The sequence below is a fragment of the Pan troglodytes genome, chromosome 13 (assembly GCF_028858775.2).
Source record: "Pan troglodytes isolate AG18354 chromosome 13, NHGRI_mPanTro3-v2.0_pri, whole genome shotgun sequence".
Classification (NCBI taxonomy): Eukaryota; Metazoa; Chordata; class Mammalia; order Primates; family Hominidae; genus Pan; species Pan troglodytes.
In genome coordinates, this window is record NC_072411.2 from 84,372,331 (window position 1) to 84,397,690 (window position 25,360).

At 35.7% G+C, this 25,360-nt stretch overlaps 1 protein-coding gene across 26 annotated transcripts in view; it reads right to left on the bottom strand.

Annotated features, from left to right (window-relative positions):
• Positions 1-25,360, bottom strand: part of PDE1A (phosphodiesterase 1A) — a 391,847-nt gene that overhangs the window by 201,208 nt on the left and 165,279 nt on the right. The gene's annotated exons all lie outside the window — the stretch shown is intronic.

Genomic DNA, 25,360 nt, shown 5'->3' on the forward strand with positions numbered 1-25,360 from the left:
CCTGGAAGACACACACACACACACACACACACACACACACACACACGCACAAAAAAGAAAGAAAGAAAGAAAGAAAATTTCAGGCCAATATCCCTGATGAACATCGATGCAAAAATCCTCAATAAAATACTGGCAAACTGAATCCAGCAGCACATCAAAAAGCTTATGCAACACGATCAAGTTGGCTTCAACCCTGGGATGCAAGGCTGGTTCAACATATGCAAATCAATAAACGTAAGCCATCACATAAACAGAACCAATGACAAAAACCATATGATTATCTCAATAGATGCAGAAAAGGCCTTCAATAAAATTCAACATGGCTTCATGCTGAAAACTCTCAATGAACTAGGTATTGATGGAATGTATCTCAAAATAATAAGAGCTATTTATGACAAACCTACAGCCAATATTATATTGGATGGGCAAAAGCTGGAAGCGTTCCCTTTCAAAACCAGCACAAAAAAAGGATGTCCTCTTTCACCACCCCTATTCAACATAGTTTTGGAAGTTCTGGCCAGAGCAATCAGGCAAGAGAAAGAAATAAAGGGTATTCAAATAGGAAGAGAAGAAGTCAAATTGTCTCTGTTTGCAGATGACATGACTGTATATTCAGAAAACCCCATTGTCTCAGCCCAAAATCCCCTTAAGCTGATGAGGAACTTCAGCAAAGTCTCAGGATACAAAATCAATGTGCAAAATTCACAAGCATTCCTATACACAAATAATAGACAAACAGAGAGCCAAATCATGAGTGAACCCCCATTTACAATTTCTACAAGGAGAATAAAGTAACTAAGAATACAGCTTATAAGGGATGTGAAGGACCTCTTCAAGGAGAACTACAAACCACTGCTCAAGAAAATAAGAGAGGACACAAACAAATGGAAAAACATTCCATGCTCATGGATAGGAAGAATCAATATCATGAAAATGGCCATACTGCCCAAGGTAATTTATAAGTTCAATGCTATCCCCATCAAGCTACCACTGACTTTCTTCACAGAATTAGAAAAAATGACTTTAAATTTCATATTGAACCAAAAAGGAGCCCATATAGCCAAGACAATCCTAAGCAAAAAGAACAAAGCTGGAGGCATCACGCTACCTGACTTCAAACTACACTACAAGGTTACAGTAACGAAAACAGCATGGTACTGATACCAAAGCAGATTTATAGACCAATGGAACAGAACAGAGGCCTCAGAAATAACGCCAACACAACTACAAACTTCTGATCTTTGACAACCCTGACAAAAACAAGCAATGGGGAAAGGATTCCCTATTTAATAAATGGTGTTGGGAAAACTGGCTGGCCATATGCAGAAAACAGAAACTGGATCCCTTCCTTACACCTTATACAAAAGTTAACTCAAGATGGTTTAAAGACTTAAACGTAAGACCTAAAATCATAAAAACCCTAGAAGAAAACCTAGGCAATACCATTGAGGACATAGGCATGGGCAAATCTTCATGAGTAAAACATCAAAAGCAATGGTGACAAAAGCCAAAATTGACAAGTGGGATATAATTAAATTAAAGAGCTGCTGCATAGCAAAAGAAACTATCATCAGCATGAACAGGCAACCTATAGAATGGGAGAAAATTTTTGCAATTTATCCACCTGACAATGGGCTAATATCCAGAATCTACAAGGAACTTAAACAAATTTACAAGAAAAAAATAAACAACCCCATCAAAAAGTGGGCAAAGGATATGAACAGACACTTCTCAAAAGTAGACATTTATCTGGCCAACAAACATATGAAAAAAAGCTCATCATCACTGGTCATTAGAGAAATGCAAATCAAAACCACAATGAGATACTATCTCATGCCAGTTAGAATGGTGATCATTTAAAAGTCAGGAAAAACACATGGTGAAGAGGATGTGAAGAAATAGGAACACTTTTACACTGTTGGTGGCAGAGTAGATTAGTTCAACCATTGTGGAAGACAGTGTGGCGATTCCTCAAGGACCTAGAACCAGAAATACCATTTGACCCAGCAATCCCTTTACTGGGTATATACCCAAGAGATTATAAATCATTCTACTATAAGGACACATGCACACATATGTCTATTGTGGCCCTATTCACAATAGCAAAGATTTGGAAGCAACCCAAATGCCCATCAATTTTAGACTGGTTAAAGAAAATGTGGCACATATGCAACATGGAATACTATGCAGCCATAAAGAAGGATGAGTTCATGTCCTTTGCAGGGACATGGATGAAGCTGGACACCATCATTCTCAGCAAACTAACACAGGAACAGAAAATCAAACACCACATGTTCTCACTCATAAGTGGGAGCTGAACAATGAGAACACATGGACATAAGGAGAGGAACATCACACACCAGGGCCTGTCAGGGGGTAGGGGGCTAGGGGAGGGATAGCATTAGGAGAAATACCTAATGTAGATGATGGGTTGATGGGTGCAGCAAACCACCATGGCACGTGTATACCTATGTAACAAAACTGCACGTTTTGCACATGTACCCCAGAACTTAAAGTATATATATATATAAAAGTCCCTATGAGAGTTGAACAATGAGAACACATAGACACAGAGAGGGGAACAACACACAACAGGGCCTGTTGGGGGTAGGGTGTGAGGGGAGGAAACTTAGAGGATGGATCAATAGGTGCAGCAAACCACCATGGCACACATAGACCTAAGTAACAAACCTGCGGGTTCTGCACATGTATCCCTTTTTTTTTTTTTAAATAAAGAATAAAAATAAAAGTCCCTATGATACAAAGTGGCTACGAGAATTAAAATAAAATACACATATAAAATAGTATTTAGAAGAGTACATTGTAAGTGGTAAATACTTGGTACATAGTAAATGGTAAATACATGTTAGGTTGTATTTTCCTTATCTGGAGTTTAATGTATACACTTTGCCTTATATGTACAGTGTGAAGTGCACAACCTCAAAGGTAGGGAAAGGATTTGAACAGAAAAAGATTGAAAGATTGTGACTTTCACAGGAAAGAAATACATACAAAATAAAGCAGAACATTAAGTGGAAAGAAAGAAAGAAAATATCCTACATGTTAAGAGTTTCACAGTTAATTTCATGTAAACATTATATGAAACATACTTAGTTAACCACATTATAATACAGAATTACGTTCAATTTACCATCTAAATGGTAGAGTGTGTGTGGAATCTTCAGAATGTAAATAATTGTCATTTTCAAAGTCATGAAATTATTAATTACCTAAAACTTTTGGTAAATAACATGTCATTTCATCTTCTCCACTGTAAAAATTAGCCCCTAGAATCTAGAAATTAGCTTTTCACTAGAGTTTCCAAATAATTTGGAGAATGGCCTTTTGTACTTTCAGATGCCAGAGCACTTGGGAAGAAACAGAAGCTCATTAGAAAGCTGCTTCATTTCCTTTCCCCATCCATGGTCAATAACCTTCGACAGCTGATCTAAAAAGGTCGCCTATTCTAAGTATCACAGGATAGAGTTATGTCAAATTGGACTTAATGAATGTTGTTACCTTTTTGACAAAAAGCAAAATGATCCTTTTCAGTGCACTAAAGGTAAATATAGGATTTTAAAAAAAAAGAAAGTGTGATACCCCTCTGTTATTAGTAATGTCTATGTCAAAATATTAGACACTAAACCAAAACTACCTTTGTCAATTTTCATCCTCAATGACCTACCTGTCATTTGATGTTCCAGAGCCATTAGGTCTATATCACATAGGTATGTTCCTACTGGATCCCCCATTTTTTAAATGTCCTTCAGCAAGACCTGCACACTATTAGCACAGTTTGAATGGATTAAAATATTCTAATGCCATCATTTCAGAGGTAAGTCTACAGAGAAGAGACAGTCATTCAAAGATGCATGACACTTTGGATCCATTGAGTTCATCCTCTTACTGCCTTGAATGAGGCCACAAGAGAAGTGAGGATGCTGGAGCTGGCAGCACCTACATGTGAACCCTGACTCTAACACCCAGTAACTGTTTGATGTGGAATTACATAAGCCATCTTTGGGTCTCAGCTTTCTCATCTGTAAAATAGGTATAATATCACTCACTTCACAGGGACTTCATGAAATGAGCGTGTAAAATGCTTTTAATAAATGTTAGTTCACTTTCTTGATCTAACATGAGAGTTCCTTTCTTGTTGGTTCTGCACTTAGAATTTTAACTTGCATAAGTACCTATGTAATCAAAACCACTTTACTCATCACAATATCAGCTATCACTGATTCCACCCTTCCACTAAGCACATGGTTTTATTTATTTGTTTGTTTGTTTGTTTGTTTGTTTTTGAGACAGTGTCTCATTCTGCCGTCCAGGCTGGAGAGTAGTGGTGTGATCTCGGCTCACTGCAACCTCTGCCTCCCAGGTTCAGCCATTCTCCTGCCTCAGCCTCCCAAGTAGCTGGGACTATAAGCACCTGACACCACGCCTGGCTAATTTTTGTATTTTTAGTAGAGACGGGGTTTCACCATATTGGCCAGGCTGGTCTCAAACTCCTCACCTCGTGATCTACCCGCCTCGGCCTGCCAAAGTGCTGGGATTACAGGTGTGACCCGCTGTGCCCAGCCGGTTTTATTTTTAACCAGAAGGCAAGGGCTTGAGATGACAGACAAGTAAGTCATCTGTTTTATTTTGCCTGACTGCACCCAATAGTAGCAATCAATATTTCAGTGGTAACTAGACTGAATTTAATGAGGTGCTTGAAACTCTTAGCCTTATTTTCTGTTGATGATTATCAGTGTGTTTCTGAAGAATATGAATTTTAATTAAATTCTTCCTCATGGATTTGTGCTGAAGATATTTTTTTTCTATATGTTTACAAAAGGATAACCTTGCCCTAACCTCAAGGCATATTTCCTCTTCTTTGTACCACTGCATAAAAGAAAATTTTACAGGGTGTGTTACTAGGAGTCCTTTAGTAGAACTAAAAGAGACACAATGAATAGAACCACTTCCACTTGTTTAATAGATTGTGAAGACTTTCAATGAAATTTGTATTTCTCAAAGGTGCATTTTTTTTACCCTACCTCATTTCATATTACTTTTTTATTTCTCAAGTTGCCTGAGAAAATGTTTAGTATAAACTAGATGCTCTTATCCATGAATTTCCATTCTGTAAACAAAAGTATGGCAACAAAAATCTCATTCTTGAAAATTACTTTTTAAAAGAGCTATAAAATTCAAACACAATCTAGATTCAACAAAAATTAAGCTTACTTAATTTGAATAAGATGCTTTCATTACTGTAATAATATGTAACTCAAATAATCATCAGAACATAACTGCTTTGAAAAGTGACTCAATTCAATTCTTTGTGTTAAAATGATCACATAAAAATGGCCTGAGTTCTACAAGTCCTGTTGTATCTGCTGGAGCCTACTGCACTTCTAAATCTTGAACAATTGGGAGTTAAAAGGCAAGGGCTGGTCCCTCTTTCAGAGGAAATTAAATATTCTACTTCCATCTATGACAGTGGTTCCTAAACCTGCCCACTCATAATCTCTTGTAGAGCATTTTAAAAATATTAACACTCCATGAAATTTTGATTTAGCAGGTCTACTCCATGTAGATTCCATGAAACTTTTGCAATTATTCTTATGTTTTGTGAAAGAGGGAGAAGAGTTTTCATTTTCTAAAGTCCTAAACCCAATTTACTTAGGGCAAAGGGAATGATAATCATATATTCAATATCCTACTTTATTCTAGAGATGTAAATATGCCTCAGAATAATCCTGATAAAGCAAGCTCCTGCTGCGTAGTTCAGGCATAGATGGCTGAGATTATACTGTAAAATGCAACTTTCATTAAAGAACAATTTATGAGGATTGTTGAATTATGACAAGGCCAAGGTAAACGTTAAAATGAAGTATAAGCAGTTTGTAGATTTATAAAATTGTCAGAAGAGTTTCAAAATAAGCAAATGGCTGCTTTTAAGGTCATTTGTAATATATGCAACTGTACTTCTATTTGCTTTCAGGCAAATTATATCCAATTTAAATGTTATTCTTCAGAAAGTATGTCTAATAAAATTCACCACCATAACTTCTGCATGGGTAATGCCTGCTCTCATCACTGAAGACTAGTTTGCTGTCAAAACTTTCAAAGAGCCTCCAAGTGAAATGAATACTGAAAAATAAAGCTTCTAAAGGCTATTTTGGGTTCCGACACCTCCTTTCTCATGTGGCATTAAACTAAGCCAAGGGCACCTTGTCTCATAAGACTCACTTCATGAAATACCTCTTGTAAAACTGCAGAAAATGGGAAGTTTGAAATTAGAAACAGAATACAAAAGAGAAGCTAGCCCTTAACTACATGTAGCATCTTCAGATTTTTAAGTAGAAGGAAAAGTGGTTAAGAAAGGGTTTTCTGTGAAAATTGCATGACTATGTTATATATAAATTAAATAGCTAGAATGTAAGGGACAATAGCTAGCTTTTCTGTAGCCCTGATGTTAAAACAGAAGGAAGTTAACCGAAATCTGGGTATTAAAAATAATTTAATGATGATGAATGTTTTAACAGATCAAATGGATATATTGTAGAGAATTTCTCTTACCTCTCCTTTAGAGTCATGATGCCTGGTTATGCCAGGCTAGTTGTAGAATCATGGATAAATCAAACAGATCTTCTAGGTCTCAGAATTCTCATTTGTAAAATGGAGAGTTTGGATACGTAATTTAACTTCTAAGGTGTCTTCCTGTTCTCTGGACTCTGACTTAAAGTATTATTTCCTCCTAGAAGCTTCGAAAGTGTAAACTGTTTTCTAACATGCTCTGGCATTGTTTAGTATGGTGCTGAGCATACAGGAATTTGGTTGTTCATTAATAATAAAACCTAAGTTTTCAATAGTATGTTACTCCTTCAAAGTACTCTTATAAACATCAACACTTTCAATCCCAATTCTGACAACGTTATAGAGAGGAACATGGACATGAATAATTCCCTTCATTTTATTAAGGAGAGAAGCAAAATTCAAGCGATTTGGGATCCTATCTAAATTACAAGACCAAGAAGTAGCCAATCTGGCTCAAGAAGCCAAGATTTCTAACTCCTCATCCACAGCATCCTATTGATGAAGTCATTTGTATGAGTTGTGCTTGTATACAGAGGCTATTTTTCTAAATTTCTAACTATAAAAACAGCAATATTTGTGGCAATAACTGTTTTAATGTCATCTTTGAAGATGTCCCCATTGTTAATCATCTTTGTTTAGTCCTATGGTGCACTCATATGGGAACTCCAATCTACCTCATAGTTCCCCTCCCTGAAGATTCAGCAGCCCCAGAAACTCCAACTTGGCCTGGTCATATATTTTGATAAACAGGTATGACATGCAGTTTTATCTTATCCATCACCCCCATAAAGCATAAGCTCTTACTTGTGAAATTTTCTTTGTAACTTCACTGAGTGAGCAATTGATAGGGAGAAAGCTATTTTTACTCTGGTGCTTTATTGTGTTCATATGTGACACTTTCTTTGAATAAACTACAAATTTGGTAACATTTCTTTATCCTCTTTTTTTGAGATAGGGTCTTTCTCTGCCATGCAGGCTTGGAGTGTAGTGGTGCAATCACGGCTCACTGCAACCTCAAACTTCTGGGCTTAAACAATCCTCCCATCTCAGCCTCTCCAGTAGCTAAGACTACAGACACACGCCACCACACCCAGCTACTTTTTTTAAAAAAGTGTTATTTATTGTAGAGACCAGGCCTCGCTATGTTGCCCAGGCTGATCTGGAACTCCTAGCCTCAAGTGACTCTCCCACTTCAGCCTCCCAAAGCACTGGGATTACCAGGCATGAGCCACCACACCCGGCCCTTTTCTATAGTTCTCTTTTATATATTAGCAGAATTTGCTCATATTTGCTCCCAGAAATTTTGTGTTAAATGTTCATTTTATAACTATTAAACAATCTTTTATGTTTTGGCTGAGAACATTTCACTTCTTTGTACTATACCTGGACCAGACTTGGTAGACAAATCAGAAAGTGTTGTTGTTGTTTGTTTTTATATAGTATTTTTTGTTTCTTAAATTTTAAGTTCAGAGGTATATTTGTAGGTTTGTTACATAGGTAAGCACGTGTCATGAAGGTTTGTTGTAAAGAAAGATTTTTCAAAGATTCCGAAGCAAAAAACATCACCTAAACATAGGCCAGGCACGGTGGCTCACGCCTGTAATCCCAGCACCTTGGGAGGCAAAGGAGGGAGGATCACGAGGTCAGGAGATTGAGACCATCCTGGCTAACACGGTGAAACCTCATCTCTACTAAAAATACAAAAAATTAGACTGGCGTGGTAACACATGCCTGTAGTCCTAGCTACTCAGGAGGCTGAGGCAGGAGGATCACTTGAACCCGGGAGGTGGAGGTTGCAGTGAGCTGAGATCGCGCCACTGCACTCCAGCCTGGGCAACAGAGCGAGACTCCGTCTCAAAAAAGAAAAACAAAACAAACACACACACAAAAACTAAGTTAATTTATACTGAATTTTCTATTTAAAATATACAAATAGTCATCATTTATATGGAACCATATTACGTAACATAATTTCATATGGAACTCTTTTGCAAGAAAGTCAATAGACTCTTTCGTACCTATAACTAGAGATTCTAATGTGTTATACTGAAGAGAGGTTCAGGGCTCCAGAATAATAAGACACTTTCTTTGTCCTTTAGACTCCTATGCAGGATAAGGTGAATATACAATATGTATATGCACATATATGCATTCATATATGTTTGTGTGTGAATACATGTACAAACTGCATATGAAGAATAAATGCAACTATAATTATGTTTTATAATTGGACTATAGAGTGGATACATTGTCTTATATACAAATAGGCCCATAATACTCATTGGTTGACACCTGAATGTTCTGCATGAATCAGTTCATCCACTTAGAGTGTGCATAATTCAATTTACAATGTCACCACCTGCAAGGACACGGTCAATTCAGGTATAGTCACAGTTCAAGGTTGTTTTGTCTGGGCATTTTGGTGGAAATTTAACATTAAGCAGGCAGGTCTAATTCCTGCTTATTCACTATAAATTAAAGTTAATAGTTATCACCTTATTCCCTGGCTAACATTTAATAGATATACAACACTATACCAACTAACTACTTCACAGTACATACACATAATTTAAATAGGAAATAATTCTGAAGGTTTTCAGATGCCATAAGCAGCAGACCTAACTAGGTGATCTTTGAATTTTATTCTTACAATATTAGTATAATATGTTTCTTCTAAGATAAGAAAACAACTAGAAAATTTGTCATTAAAATTGCTCCAATCTCTAAAAATTCTTACACTTAAAAAATTTTGCAGCCTAATTGACAAGGTTAGCATTTTATACAGGTCTATGTCTTCTAAACTATTATTGTGTTTTTGCAATATACTTATCAATTAATTGTGATAACAATTAAATTGGGTATTGTGGTACCAGAATTACAATATTACCATTTATGATTTCTTATATTTAGTAATTAAGATATTAAATGTTTTATCTCTGGTAAGAATATCCAAGGACCATAAACCATATTTTATCTCTGTCAAGAATATCCAAAGACCACATTACTATGTCCAAATACATAGTAATCTCTTAATCTTTTTCTTTTTCTTTTTTCTTTTTTTTTTTTTTTTTGAGGCAGAGTCTTACTCTCACTCAGGCTGGAGTGCAGTGGCACAATCACAGCTCACTTGCAGCCTCAACCTCCCTGGGCTCAGGTGATCCTCCTATCTCAGCTTCCCAAGTAACTGGGACTACAGGCACACGCCACCATGCCTGGCTAATTTTTAATATTTTTTGTAGATTCAAAGTCTCATTATGCTGCCCAGGTTGGTCTCAAACTCCTGGGTTCAAGTAATTCTCCTGCCTTGGCCTCCCAAAGTGCTGGTATTACAGGCATGAGAAATGAAGCCTGGCCTTTTAATCAATATTTTTGAAGCCATCACTGAAATTTAATTGAAAATATTGTTTATATTTTTGCATCATACTACAAAATATATGAATATAGGGAATCTTATTCATATGCAATAAAATATATATAATGTTTACAAAGAAAATATGAACAAATATTTTAAAATGAAAACTCAGGATTATAAGTATACACAAATACATTGTATGTTGATTTGCTCTTACTAATGGCTGCAAATTGGCTTCAATCTTCCTAGCTATTGTACTTAATTATAACATAATTTGATTGTCTCCAGACTCCATACTATTTTATACACAATCACTCAGAGCAGAGCATTCGACTCATCTTGGCTTTTTTTAACACCTCCACTTGTAGTCATGGCCTCTGCTTTACCTTTGTGTCAACACTCATGGTTATTTTCTGGAAAAAGAAATATTCAGTACCAAAAGTGTATTTCTATCTTTACCTTTGCAAGATGGAAAACTGCTTGCATCTTTAAAGTAATAGTGTCTGTGTGTACTAGGTTTTTGTTTGTTTTGCTTGTTTTTCTTCTTTCCTTTCTCTCTGTCTCTCTGTCTCTCTCTCTCACACACACACACACACACACACACATATACAGTGTCCTCACACACTCACACAAAGATTTCAAAGATTTTAAGAACGCATCTCATCCAGGCCTCAAGTTCAAAGTGCCAGTTATTTGACTTCCCTGACAGAAGCCCCTGCAGAAAAAAAGAGCTTGTCCCAAACCCACAATCTGTAAATGGCCACCTCATTCTGAAGTGACCTCAGAGAAAACACCCCGATTTAGTGCACTGTCTTTTCCTTGGTTTTCTACCAGGTCTGCACTCTTCTCTTAGAATCAACCAGGATACCCTGGCTTGTTTTGGGGGCTAAAATGGGATGACTATTTTCAAGTCTTTATTTAGGCTTTATTTGGTTATTTATTTATTTAGGCTTTATTTATAAATGGCTTCCACATTTATATCTTCAGCCTAAAGCTCTCTATCCCATCACCATCTCCACTTAGATAATTAATAGACATCTAACACTGAATATGCTGATAAATGACCTCCCAGGGTTTCACCCTCCATTTCTGATGTCCCCATCTTGGTGAATGGTGGCATGTTCTTCAAGGTGCTAACCCACACACCTTTAAGTTATCCTTGCGTTATCTTTCTCCTTCACCTCACATAGAAATCCAGGACTTAGGACACAATTTCTTGCCTATAGTACACCAATAAATATTATTTCCTGCTTCGTCTCTTAGCTTTCCATCATCTATTCTGAACAGCAGTCAGATTCTCTGCCAAAAACCATCCATGTTTCCCTATCTCACTCAAGGTAAAAACTGAGCTTGCTAATACGACTTAAGAGACTCTACATAGCCTTATCCCAGTTATTACAGACCTCCTCTCCTCCCACGCCTCCTCTTAATCACACTTTCTGCGGCTCCCCTGGCTCCCCTGCTATTCATTGAACATACCAGCATGCTCCTGCTTAAAGAGTCTTTGTAATGGTTGTTTCCTCTGCCAGGAATACTCTTCCCCCAGGTTCTGTGTGGCTTGTTCCCTCATCCACTTCAAGTCTTTGCTCCATCTCTTTCTCATCAAGGCCACTCTGACCACCATAGTTAAAGCTGAAGACTCTGCCAGCACTCTCATGTCCCCTCCCCCTGATTGCCTTTGCGTTATTTCCATAGCATACTCCACCATCCAACATACTAAGGAATGTGCTTATTTATTACTTTATTGTTTATTATCTGTCTCCTGCAATGTTACCTCTGCAAGGAGAAGGAAATGTGTCTGACTAATTCACATGAAGTAACACGAGAGTGAGGGTATCAGACACATATATAGTAGACAGCATAAATGTTCCTTAAAGGAATATATTATCATCAGGCTTTTAGATCTGTATGTCTTACCAAAAACAGACAAGCTATGCTATTAAAGTTTAGATTTTCTAGAAACATAAATATCTTCAGCATTTATCTATTCTAGTTGTTTACTAGTGTAAACATTTAGTTTTTAAGGTATATTATCCCCACCAACAAGAGGCAAAATAAATAAATAAATAACAAAAAACTCAGCAATTTTGGAAATTAATCTTAAATTTTAGCTTATTCTATGGTTAAAAACAATTGCAAAAGGAAAACTCAAAATTTCCTTTAATGGAACACAAGGATAGATTAAGATAAAATACGGTAGAACTAAAATTTCCATAAAAGAGCAGACATGTTTTCTTATGGATACCAGATCAGGGAGGGTAAGTTGGAGGTAAAATAGAGAAGATGAAGACAATATTTACTGAGTACCATGTCAGGAACTGTGTTAGAAATTTTATTTCATATTGCATTATTTTTCAAATCAAGCAGTTTAGTTTTAAAAGAATAATACATGTAATGGTACAATGTTCTAAAGGTATAAAAGAGTATACCCTAAAAAGTAAGTCTCTCTCCCATCTCTTGACACCTGCAACACATCCAGTTCCTCTCCCTGGAGGGAAAAATTGCAACCTGTTTTTCCTGTAACCTTTTAGAGATGAATCTATGCACATACAAATGAAGGTATCTGTGCATATTTACATATCTGTACAAAAATGATCATTGATTCCTACTTCAATATGAGAAAATCAACTCAGAGGGTTTAAATGACAATCCCATGATCACTCAGAGAATAAATAACAGAGCCAGGATTTGAGCTCATACCTGTCTACATCTAAGCCCATACCAAAGAAAAAAATCTCAAGTATTTCACCCAAGACTTCTGAGAAAATTTACTTGTCCTTCATAGAAGCACTTTTCTTTCATTTGGCAGCTGGTAAAGAAGTAGACTATTAAGACACTGTATTCTTTTTCAGAAAATTATTTTGAAACCAAAGCTGAGATAAAGGTCTATAAGACAGACCCCATGGTCAAATGGTTAAGTCCTTATCTATGTCAGAAAGAAAGACAAGTTACCAAAAAGCTGAGGTTTTTTTTCCCTCTGGCCTATGTGTAAAAGCCATTTAGTCAGAAAATGTTGATTTAAATCCTGATCAGAAAATTTTTAATTTTGTTTAAAGCTCCAGATCTCTCTTTGATAAGTACGTTGACCTACCATGCTAATAACTCAAGGAGAAAGGAATATGCACAGAATCTGCTACGAAGAAAGCGATTTTCCTAATTTCAACTATGAGTCTAATTTAAAGGGGTAAACTCAGAAATTAATATTAAAATCTTCGGAGCTTTCAGTATAATAGCTCATTTGTGCTATGTTTCTGTATAACTCATATATTCAGTCCCAATATTAATCTACTTGGGTATCCATTTCATTTATTAAAATTATGTTTCCCTCCCTCGTAATCTCCTTTAATAACATACTTTCTTTGCCTCTGGTACAATCATGGATTGAAATCTTTGTTAACTGTAGCATGAATTCTGTCCTTGGAACATTATTTTTTTTGTCCACGTATTGAAACTCTCCAATGCATATCAATTGCCTAATTTAAGACAGGTGCCATGCTAGATATTGTGCAGTAAGAATGAATAGGGTGAATGCTCCATTTTCAAAGAAATTGCCAATTGCTAGAAAAGACAAGAATGTATATAAATAATTATAGTGCAAAACCATAGGAGAGATATAAACAAAGCACTATGTGAGCACAAAGTTTTGAGTATTCATTTTAACAGAGAGGATCAGAAATAGCTTCATGAAGGAGGAGCATAAAAACTGAAAATTAAAAAGGGTTTATGCTAGTTGAGGGGAAAAGTAAAAGAAAAAAATAGAATGGTAGTACAGCGTTTTCTTTGAAAGAAGCAACACGTAGTTTTGGGGAAAAAGGATTTGTAATGCTATCCACAAATGAAGTGACACATTTAAGTCAATTACCCTCCTAGAGATTTGAGAAGACTATTGCACTTAAAACTCACCCATACTATGCTGATGTAAAACCAGCCAGCATTTTTGTCATTTATTTGGGACCTACTACTTAGCTATAATCACAAATCTTTAAGAAAAATAATGTATCTCTTAAATTAAGGATTTGCTTTATGTTAATAGTCTTTAATAAGCCAGTATGGGCAAAGGAAAGTAAACAAAAAGTAGAAAGATGCCATTTCTCCATTTTGTGTATGTTGCCAGGAATCTTCAGGAACTTAGGCAGATTGTTAGACTCTTTCAGTAAGAGGAACTAATCATGCTTAAGAGAAAAGTGGTAGATAGAGAAGGTGAATGGGGCCATTGAACATGTATAGAACAATTCAGGATTCTGTGATCTCTGACTTTACAGGTATCCATTACTTACAGGAATCAGCCCACATCACCTAACAGGAAGGCCATAAATTCCCTAGAAAAGATTTCCTCCCATATTCTCTCATGGTTCAGGGAATTTCTCCCGGTTCTTCGCACATGTTCCAGCTATTTTTCCTGTCTTTGACACATCTTAATAAGTGTCACATCTATACATGTATAGATTACATGTATCCAATTGATTATTTGGACTCTATGCTATCCTGTCCATTTCATTTCATTCCATTTCTTTGATCCATAAAGTAGTTCTTAGTTCATCTTAGCTCTATGTTTAGCTACACTCCCAGTTGCATCCCTGGATCTCAAAACCTTACCTTGTGACAGAGCTTTGGGCTACTAGATGTCTGAGAGGGTAATTGAACCTTATTCTAAATTTTTAGTTCAAATTGTTCTGTACTTTCCTCTACTAAAACAGATTATCAGAGGAAAGAACTCAAGACAGAAAAGGCTGTGTAAAGGAGGTGGGACAGTTTGAATTTCCGTAAAAAGTGTTACTATAACACCAAAATAAACTAATCTGTTCTGATAAATGTTATATTAATAGGCATCTCCAATAAGGATCTAGGTAGAATAAAATGTCATTGCTATAGTGATTTCAGTCTCAGGAGAATTGAAAATAACTCAAGGGTACGTACAGACCAGACCTTTGACTGCTAAGTTTATTTAGTTAGAAAGCTCTTTGCTGTGGATGCCAGGAGAAGTATTTCAATATACTGAAGATTACAAAATGGAGGCCACTGAGAAAAAGGGAAGCCTCTGTGGGTGAACAACTTAATTTTTTAACTATCATAAATAAACAGGATAAACATAGAATCTGTCTGAAAAAGATACACTTTCCATTTCTCTTTGCCAAAATCAAATACTGGCCTCCAACTGTGCCAGCATAGGTCAGCAAAGTAACATGGCTGTTGAGTTCTTGGGATCTTAACTACAACAACAAATTGAATGGAAAAGCTTTTCAGTAACAAGCATTTATGTTTAGATTTTCTGTCATGTTTTTTATTTTTCTTGGTCAGAGACCAAATTGGTGGAATTTTTAGTAGTGTTTATGACACTGAAAGGCACGTGAAATTTCTGTAAACCATCAATCTTCTGATTAGAAAGATTAAGATTTGTCAAACTGCATTCCTTCCCAAAGTCATAGCCTTCTAGACATGGTACTTGATCTGAAAATTAAAACACAAACATCGGAGGCTGAGGCAGGAGAATCGCTTGAATCCGGGAGGCGGAGGTTGCAGTGAGCCGAGATTGCACCACTGCACTCCAGCCTGGCGGCAGAGTGAGACTCCATCTCAAAACAAAAACAAAAACAAAACCACACAAACATAAAGACACACGCAAACACAGATTAAAAGAAAAGATAGCCTAAGCCTCTGGAGGGTAACAGTAGGTGAGTAGCAGTGAATAGAAGAATGCAAGATTTTTTTACTACTGTATTTTTTTTAACTTTTTATTGACATATAACATACATACAGAAAATGCACAAATCTTAAGTTACAACCTGATGAGCTTTTCTAAATTAACACTGGCTCCCAGATTAAGAAAGAAAATATTATCAGGACACTAAAAGTTCCATTTATTCCTCTTTCAGTACTTATCCTGCCCCCTCCAAGTGTAACCATTACTGTGACTTCTAACACCACAGTAACTAACACCATAGATTAGTTCTGCCTATTTTTAAAATGCATATACATGAAATTACACTGTGTGTACTCTTCTGTATTTGGTTTCTCTGATTCAGCATTATCTTTGGGAGATTAATGTATCTTGTCGTTTGTGGATATACTCTGTTTCCAGAATTAATTGCGCATTTGGATGATTCTCAGTATTGGGCTATGAGAGATGGAACTTCTGCGAACATTCTTGTACATGGCTTTAGATGAATGTATGCATTTCTATTAGATATTTTCCTTGGAGTGGAATTGCTGGGGATGCTTATATCCTGTGTGCTAGCTATCGTATCTTTATTTGAGAATAAGCAGAAGTAGTTTCTCACAAAGAATGGCTACATACAAGGCCAGTTATAGAATGTACAGGTTACAGTGCAAAATAAAAATGCAAGGCCCCTTTTTAAAAAGCAGGAAAAAAGTGCAGTTCGAGGTATAAAGTTTTTTTCTTTCTTCCATGATGTTTTTCTTGACTTGTCATGATGATTTTTAATTGCTATATAATTATATTCTAAGTAAAGAAAGGCTCCAGATTCCTCATTCATAGTCAAGAAGAGTGGTGTGTTCAGACTCTAGGAGGACATTTCCAGTTATCTCCATGGACTTCTCATCTGTAGAGTGGGGCATGGCCAGAGCAGTGCCAGAGAAGGGACCAAGGTAGAGGCCCCCAGGACCCAGCTGTAGGGACAGTACTGCCCCCACCCTAGCTACTACCAATATCACCCTCACACGTTGACTCACCCACCTATCATTACTCCCTGCCCTATAATATTCTGCTCCCTGATTCTCTTTATCTCAAAGAAAGGCTCTAGTTGTTACCACTCTGTAACTTTTATAGCTTCTCTTTGTTTTTATGAACTATGATAAATGCAAGTTTGGCTTATGGTAAAAGATGTTTTTGCTTGTTCTTGTTTCAGCAGTATTAACAGAAAGCACACTGAGCAACAGAACATGTTCTTAGGATAATTTGAAGAAAAATGCTTTTGACATAAGCAGACCCTGTCTTCTAGGGACTCTAGAAATAATTTAATTAAACTCCAACTTTGCCTCGCAGCACTTGAGGACTACAGACAATTTTGTCCTCTTAGTTCATTGCTTCTACAGCTTAACCTGTGTTTCCCAAAGTAGTCATCCAAATTTCCATTTTTTAAATAGACGTAAATGTGGATAAATGCTTATACCTTCTGGTACATTAACAATGGGCACAAGTAAGGGGTAGTTTCTAGTCATTTGTTTTTATCCAAATGTCTCAAACTGATGAAATCCAGTTTCTTAGAAGATAACTACAAAAATTGTAGGCTGATTAGACACATTTTGCAGCTATCTTTTAGGACCTGATTATCAAGCTGGAAGTGGGGGAAAATCAGTACCAATTTACAGTATCAACACTGAAGAAAACATTGAATAAGAGATGAAAATATTCCGACAGGGTGACATCAGAGAATGTCATTTTTCATCACAAATTTGGAATACTTTTCCATGCATGTCACAAACCAATCATTTCAACTGAGGTGTTTCAAGTGTCAGTGTTGGCACTTTACCGTGACATTTGTGATCAATCATAGCAATCTGTACTCACTTCTGAAAGTAAAATCACAGCCAACACTCTATCAACCCTGTTCTGTTGTGCAGACAAACTTTACTGAGCCATAAAAGGTTATTTTTTAAGGCAATGGATCTGAACCATAATTAATTGATGTTAATAATCCACTTGATGCTGAAGTTCTAGAGCATTATCTGGATTAAGAAAATAGGTAGACGCATATTAATAGTTTACCATATACACATTCAGTTAGTCAAATGCCAAAAACGTATAAGAAATATGCACACATACCCACCTAAAATAGAGTCGTGCATGTCAAAACATTTGTAATTTTCATACATAAAGATGTTATGAGATACAGACCTTCATGGGTCTCTTCACTCCTACATGTCCTGCTGTGTGTGCACCAAGACTGTGGAACCACAACCACTTTTTACCCAGGCTACTTCTCACATTATGTTTGCTTCAAGCCACCTTGAGGGATGAGGTAATGTCTCCCATTGGGACAAAGAGCAGGCTTGCCTACTGTTCACGGTATAAAATGGGTTCCCAAGCCCAGTGTTCCTCAACTGTGATGCAAAGCCACTGCATGAGCAGTGTCCACCTGAGTCTACGTCATGTTGCCCCTGTGGGACTTGAGGACAAGAAGAATCCATGCACATGTTGATACTCATGCTGCTTGCAGTGCTGTGCACAAGTAGAGTTTTGCTTCTGAACCCAGGAGCCTTATGCCTTCTGCCAGCAACCATGATGCCTTAAAAGGCTAACTTCTTGGCTTCTAAGTAGGGTTAAATCTATTCTACAAAAATGGGGCTCAAATATAAAATACTGAAACAAAATAAAAATGAAATATTAAAAAATGAAACTAAGAAAGGGAAGAAAGAGGAAATAAACCAATAAAGAAAGGAAAGGAATAAACTACTTTATGGACATCAACACAAGGATATCCAATTTACTGGAAAGTGATGCTCACTCTGTTGTTGTTGTGTTTTTTTCAGTTAATTTTCCTCTTAATCGTGTGGGCATTCTGCCCATTTGCTAGCTGGACTAAAAGAGTTGCCTACAGTAGCTGACTTGATGTGTGGCGGAAAGCATTCATTTTAGATAAGATTTTGTAAACAAAACACAACTGCTGCATTCAATTAAGCAGTGAATACATTTCATCTTGAGTCAAAGAAACTATCAGCCAATTGTGCTTCTAAACTGAGAACTTGAAAATCATTAAAAAAAAATAAATCAACAATTTGACCTAGTATATCTCAAATATGTGAGACATACATAAAAATTCAATACTTTAATATCTCATTTCATTTGGGTTGGGCCTAAGAGTTCAATGAGATAACTATAAAGCAGAGCTAGTTAAATATAAACATCTGGATAAGCAAAGATGTACCTTGACAACTACTATCACAATTACATATGGAAAAGTCATGTATGGATTTTACAGCTGCAAGCTAAAAAACAGACACTTGCTAATGGCAAAGTAGACAGGCCCAGTAAGTTAAATTATGCTCTGTTTCGTCTGTCTTCTAAAAATTAATCTGTTAATTGATTATTTGGACCATCAGCACTTATCAATGGCAGAAGCTTTATTGCTTTTGCTAAATCCAGAATTATTTGGTGTGAAATGCATATTATAAAAAACAAATACAAATATACTTATGAAATGTAAATGTAGGCTCACTTATTGATTGCTCTAAATCTGAATATTATACATGTTCTAACTCTTTCATCTCTATTCTGAGGTATAAACAAAAAACAGTTCACTAACTTGCTAGGAATTTTTCTTTGCTTGGTATTTCACACATTTTGATGTTTTGTTATAGCATTATCTGTGGAAAACAGATAGAAAAATAAGGTAATTTCATAAGTTCCCTTCTAATTCTAAGACACATAATTTTATAGATCTAAATTCATATCTACAGCATGCACAAATACACATATTGAAAGGAAACAATGAAAATTTTAAATTTAATTAGAATGGGAATTAAAATAAAAGTTTATATTTGTAATATAAAAACCTATCTGTTTCAATTCTGTGAGATCGAGCACAGGGTAAAGAGAATAAAATACTCACTACATTAAGATGTCAGTTAATCAGTATGGTTGAAAATTGGAATTTCTGAGTACCTAAATCTCTGGTTAAATAATGGATCTAATTTTCACTTATTAAACTTAATCTAATTTTAATAAATCTAATTATATGGTGATTCCAAGAAGTAGTATATAGAAACCTGCATTTCAGAAACTCTTCTTGGGTGGCTATAATTATATCAGTAAATCTATGTACTGTATACCTTTGAAAATATATCACTTTGCAACCATAAGACTTTAGTCTGATAACCAAATTGTCAACCACACTTTCACGAACGAGATCTCCTGAATACATAAAGTATTCACGTAAAGATGATACACAAAGATGACATGGAGCAGAACCCCCTGCCAATCTTCAACTGATAATTGACACCCAGTTTAAGCAAGAAATAAATTATGTTTTTTAGTCCACTGAACTTTGAAAGCTGTTTGTCACTGCAGCATAATCAATCCTATCCTGAATACCGTAATTCTCATCAGAAACAAATGCCCAGCTATTTTGTACTACATGCAATGTCACACTGGTGACTGTCAGTAGACATTCCACCACTATAGAATCTACCCATCCGAAATATTTGAAAGCGAGAACAGGGGCACATCCTATCAATCATGTAGTTTCCCCTCAAATTAGGAAGATAACAAGCCAGTTTTATTCACAGGAAAATCACGTTTTCTGCCTTAAGGTTGCATTCCAAATCAGGCTTTACTGACAACCATCTGGATGCAAGTCAATCATTAAAAGTTGATTATAGCTATTCATGATTTTTCACAGTAAGTAAGTGTCAGAACAACTTGGCAGATAAGGGCACTGTCTTCACTTTAAGAGAAAATCCACAGTGAAAAACATCTATGGTAACAAGTGCTTGAGAAAAGACCTATTCATGAACAAATAAATGTGCTCAGGTTTTTGATGGATAAAGGGGAAAAATTAATGTAGCTTTTAAACACAGAAAAATATTTAAAGGTGGACATTTAATAAATAGATTATATGTCAGATAACATTCAAATATTAGTACCTACTATTACTTTAAAGACCATTTTTAAAAGAACGCTGGAACCTTAGACCAGAGGTTCCTAATTATAGGTTTGTTGATCAGCTGTATCAGTATGACTTTGGGGTAAGGGTACTTTTTAATAATAGATTCCTGGACCCTGTCCAACATAATAAAGTGAACCAAAGTATTTTTAATAAGGTTCCTAGAGAACTTTTGATCCATAATTAGTGATGACTATTATAGCCAGCATGTATTTGAAGTGTTAATGCACTTCACTTAATGGAGTATTTATTTTACAATTCCCCTGATAAAATAAGAGATAAGCTGAGGCTTTGTATTTTAATGGACATTAATATTTAATATTAGCCAATCTTTCTCATATACACAAGAAAACATAATTAAATAAAAAAGAAATGTATATATGTAAATATTCTATTGCCAGTTATATCAATTGCTGAATTATACTAAAATAAATATGGCTACTCTTACCATTAAGACTTAGCAACATATCCCTATCAACAGTTAAAAACAAATCCATTTCTGAATTTGTCTTGATACTCACAGTATGAAGAAGACAGTAAGTGTAGGTACATAAATATATTTTCAAATGACTCATATTTGTAAAACCTTAGGCAAAATAATTATAATTTAAAAATTTTAAATTTTAAAATATTTAAATTTTATGCTATTTTGATTTCATAAAATAAACCTAAGTTTGAACATAAAATTGTAACACTATGAAATACTCAAGATAATACTTCAATCTTATTTATAAATAACTGGATTTTATCTCTGTATGTTTTATGTAGCTATTATTACAGCCAGAGTGTGCCATATCTCATCATATATCTGAATTTTACATGTATCCATTAATATAAAAATTATTGCTATTGAATTCTAATTTTCTAAAGCATTTTTTTCCTAAAAATAGTTTCATGGTAAAATTTTTTAAAAGGCTTTTAATTAAGGTAGAGTTTTGGCAGCAATGCTGTTTCTATGACAACTCATAATTCCAGTTTAGTTCCTTCAATGTAATATTAAAAGTTAACAATTCTAATTGAGAACACATTTAATGAAATTTTAGGCTTTTGATTTAAAATGACTCTCTCCTTTAAAATAATTTGTCTGAAATATTTTCATTTGCATTGAGTTATAGGGACCTGAAGAGAAACTAAGTTTGCTTATAATTTTTGAGTTGTTTATATTCTAGAATAGGAAAGCCTAAGTTGGATAATAGTTTCTAGCATGCAAGTGTTGCACAACTTTCAGGCAGCTACAGGTCAGTTTGATTGTAACAAGAGCTTTTGAACTATTCTGCTGAGTGCTGATAATAAAAAACAATTAAACTATACCAAAAATGAAAAGATGTTTTGCAATGTTACTAAAATTCCGAAGAAAGAAGACTTTAAGTGGTGTGCAGTGGCTCATGTGCATAATCCCAGCACTTTGGGAGGCTGAGGCAGGAGGATCACTTGAAACCAGGAATTCAAGAAAGAAGACATTAGTAGTGACTAGGGAATACTTTAGTAGCACAAGTCTAGTTAGTGAAAAAAAATCAAAAGATTACATGACCTTGTATCTATATACTATGTTACAAAACTTTTTCCATCTAAGTTTTAAAACGTAAAATCTATATTAAGAATTTTTATTAATGTGAATTAGTAATTATTAATGTATTAATATTAAAATAGAGATTTCTCATTGCTGTCTTATGATCTAATAATTTTTATGAAAAGTGGTTCTCAGCACTTTGGGAGCCCGAAGCAGACGGATCAGTGGAGCTCAGGAGTTCAAAACCAGCCTGGGCAACATGGAGAAACCCCACCTCCACAGAAAATACAAAAATTAGTGGGGTGTGGTCCCAGCTATGTGGGAGGCTGAGGTGGGAGAATCTCTTGAACCTGGAAGGTGGAGGTTGCAGTGAGCCAAGATGGCACCACTGCACTCCAGCCTGAACGATAGAGTGAGACTGCCTCAAAAAAAATTAAAAGCACTATTCACAATAGCAAAGACTTGGAACCAACTCAAATGTCTAACAATGATAGACTGGATTAAGAAAATGTGGCACATATACACCATGGAATACTATGCAGCCGTAAGAAATGATGAGTTAATGTCCTTTGTAGGGACATGGATGAAGCTAGAAACCATCATTCTCAGCAAACTATCACAAGGACAAAAAACCAAACACCGCATGTTCTCACTCACAGGTGGGAATTGAACAATGAGAACACTTGGACACAGGAAGGGGAACATCACACACCGGGGCCTGTTGTGGGGTGTGGGGAGGGGGGAGGGATAGCATTAGGAGATATACCTAATGTAAATGATGAGTTAATGGGTGCAGCACACCAACATGGCACATGTATACATACGTAACAAACCTGCACATTGTGCACATATACCCTAAAACTTAAAGTATAATAAAAAAATTAAAAGAAAAAAGGAAAAAAGAAAAGTGATTCTTAAAAAATAAAGATTCAGTGAACTACAGAGAGAGAGAGCAAGGAGGAAGGAAAACAAAAAAACAAACAAACAAACAGAGAAATGGGTAAAGGAAAACCAGAAGGGAGAGAGAATAGGACTGGTAGTCTGAACACGTAGATGACATCAATATTTTCAACCATCTCTGAAATCAGTTCATTGCTGTAAGTCTTCCTAATGTATAGGGAAAAGCTTAAAAAACAGTATTGCGTGGATAATCACAAATTCATTGACCTTTCTTTAGAGGAGGAAGTCAACCTACAATATTCCAAGACTGAGCTGTACTTGGTTATTTTACTGCCAACAGATTTTGAGCATTGCAGAAAGTGCGTTTATTTATTTATTTATTTATTGGCTATTAGGATCATTATGATTTAAATAAGAATATAACTATTTCACATATATCAAATCCCAGCAGGAATAATTGACATAAGTAATGTCTGGTGAAAATACTATGAGAAATTTTAACTAAAAATGATAAATTTTAAAAATTGTGACTTTGTCACCAATTCTGTTGTATTCTGAATAATATTGGGTTCCAGACTTGATTTTAATTTAAATTGCTCCATAATGCCTTTCAAAGGCAGCTCCACTGAGTTAAGGCACATGCCTCAAAGAAATAAATGGACTTTTATCAGTAGATCATGAAATATATGTTAGATTTACAAGCAGTTTGTCCCAAGGTACCATGTGGCTCCACTGATGCCTGCAGATCAAGGTAGGGAAGTCAGCACCCCCTTCCTTGTGATGAGCTGTGTTGCAGTTCTTGCCTCTAAGTGGATGGCTATCTCTTGGTTGGCTCTCAACCATTTCTCAGCCACCTTCCATTTTCTAGGCTTGTGTTTTGGGTGGACATGATTGCACTCTTCCTCACTTAAAGTTATCTTTTTAGGGACGAATCCGATGATACCACCTTTTCATGTAATCCTGTAATGGCTTCATAGTGTTCATATGTTAGAGTTCTGGAAAGCCATGGATAGCCTGATTCTAATCTTCCTTTCCATATTTATCTCCCTCTACTCAGCCACTCTCCCTCAAGGCTCACTTAACCAATCACTACTTCTTAAATTTACCTTGTGTTTTATGTCCCCATGTCTTTTCTGATGCCCTTACATCTGCATACTTTCTAAATCTTTATATGCATCAGGAAACTTCCTTTTTGAAGTTTTGTCTAACCCAACTAATCAGAATTAATCTTGCCTCCTTTGTGCTGTTCTGCATTTGTTTTTCATCCCTTATCTATTATCTTCTTTTCCTAGACACCACTGTGTTTTTTTCCATTGGTATCATCTCTGTAACTCCTCTAGCACTTTGTTCAGATTTATTTCACAATATTTATCATGCTATATTATAGTTGCATCTGTATCTTGCTGTTTTCCTATTACACTATGAGTTTTTTGGTAGCAACAATATTCAGCTAATAGCTAACATTTTTTGAAGGCTTACTAAGCAACAGGCAGGATCCTAAGCAATTTACATACATAAATCCATTTGATACTCATAACAGTCCTAGAAGGTTAGACTATTATTATCCCCGTGTTACAGATGAGGAAACTGAAGGAGAAGCAAGTTAAGTAATTTCCTCAAGGTTTTGTTTCTTGTTATTAGAAGAGATGGCATTCAAACTGAGGCCATCTGACTCCATAACCCTAGTTATTTAACTAATTTGCTACACTGCTTGTCCTTTCATCTTCCTTCCATTCCCTTTCTTCCTTCCCTTCCTTCCTTTCCTTCCTTCCTTCCTTCCTCTGTCCTTTCTTCATTTCTTCCTTTTATTCTTTCTTTCCTTTCTGACTTTACAATACTTACTATAATTCCTAACATGTAGCTGTGGATGTTTCTTGAACAAGTTAACATTGTTTGAACATGTGTAAGTCTTTGGGAAAGGTAGGCACAGCTTCTTCCCAAGCAAACTCTTTAAAAGTTTAATAAATCTAAGTTAACTTTACATAAACAGTTCTGCTTCCTTAGTTTGAAACTGATAATAACCAGAATCCATTTGAAGCAAAATTTAAGTACACTCTTTCAGAGCACACTAACTCACTTAGTGGATAGTCTCTTAAAAAGCAAACTCAAAATGACCATGTTAAAACTTGTAATAAATAACAGTAATAAATCCCTCCATCCGATTCTTGATAGGTTTTATTGAGCGACTTTATAACGTAAAACTGCTTTTACAGAGGACAAATTTACAAGCTCTTAGCTGACACATCAATGATTTACGTAAATGACTTTTTCAGTTTTAAATCAGTTTCTGGGTCTAAGAATTTGGATGCCTAAGTATACAACTGTACTAATGCATTTCCCTCGTTTGAAACATCATTTTCATGCATCAGAAAGATTATTGATGTCATT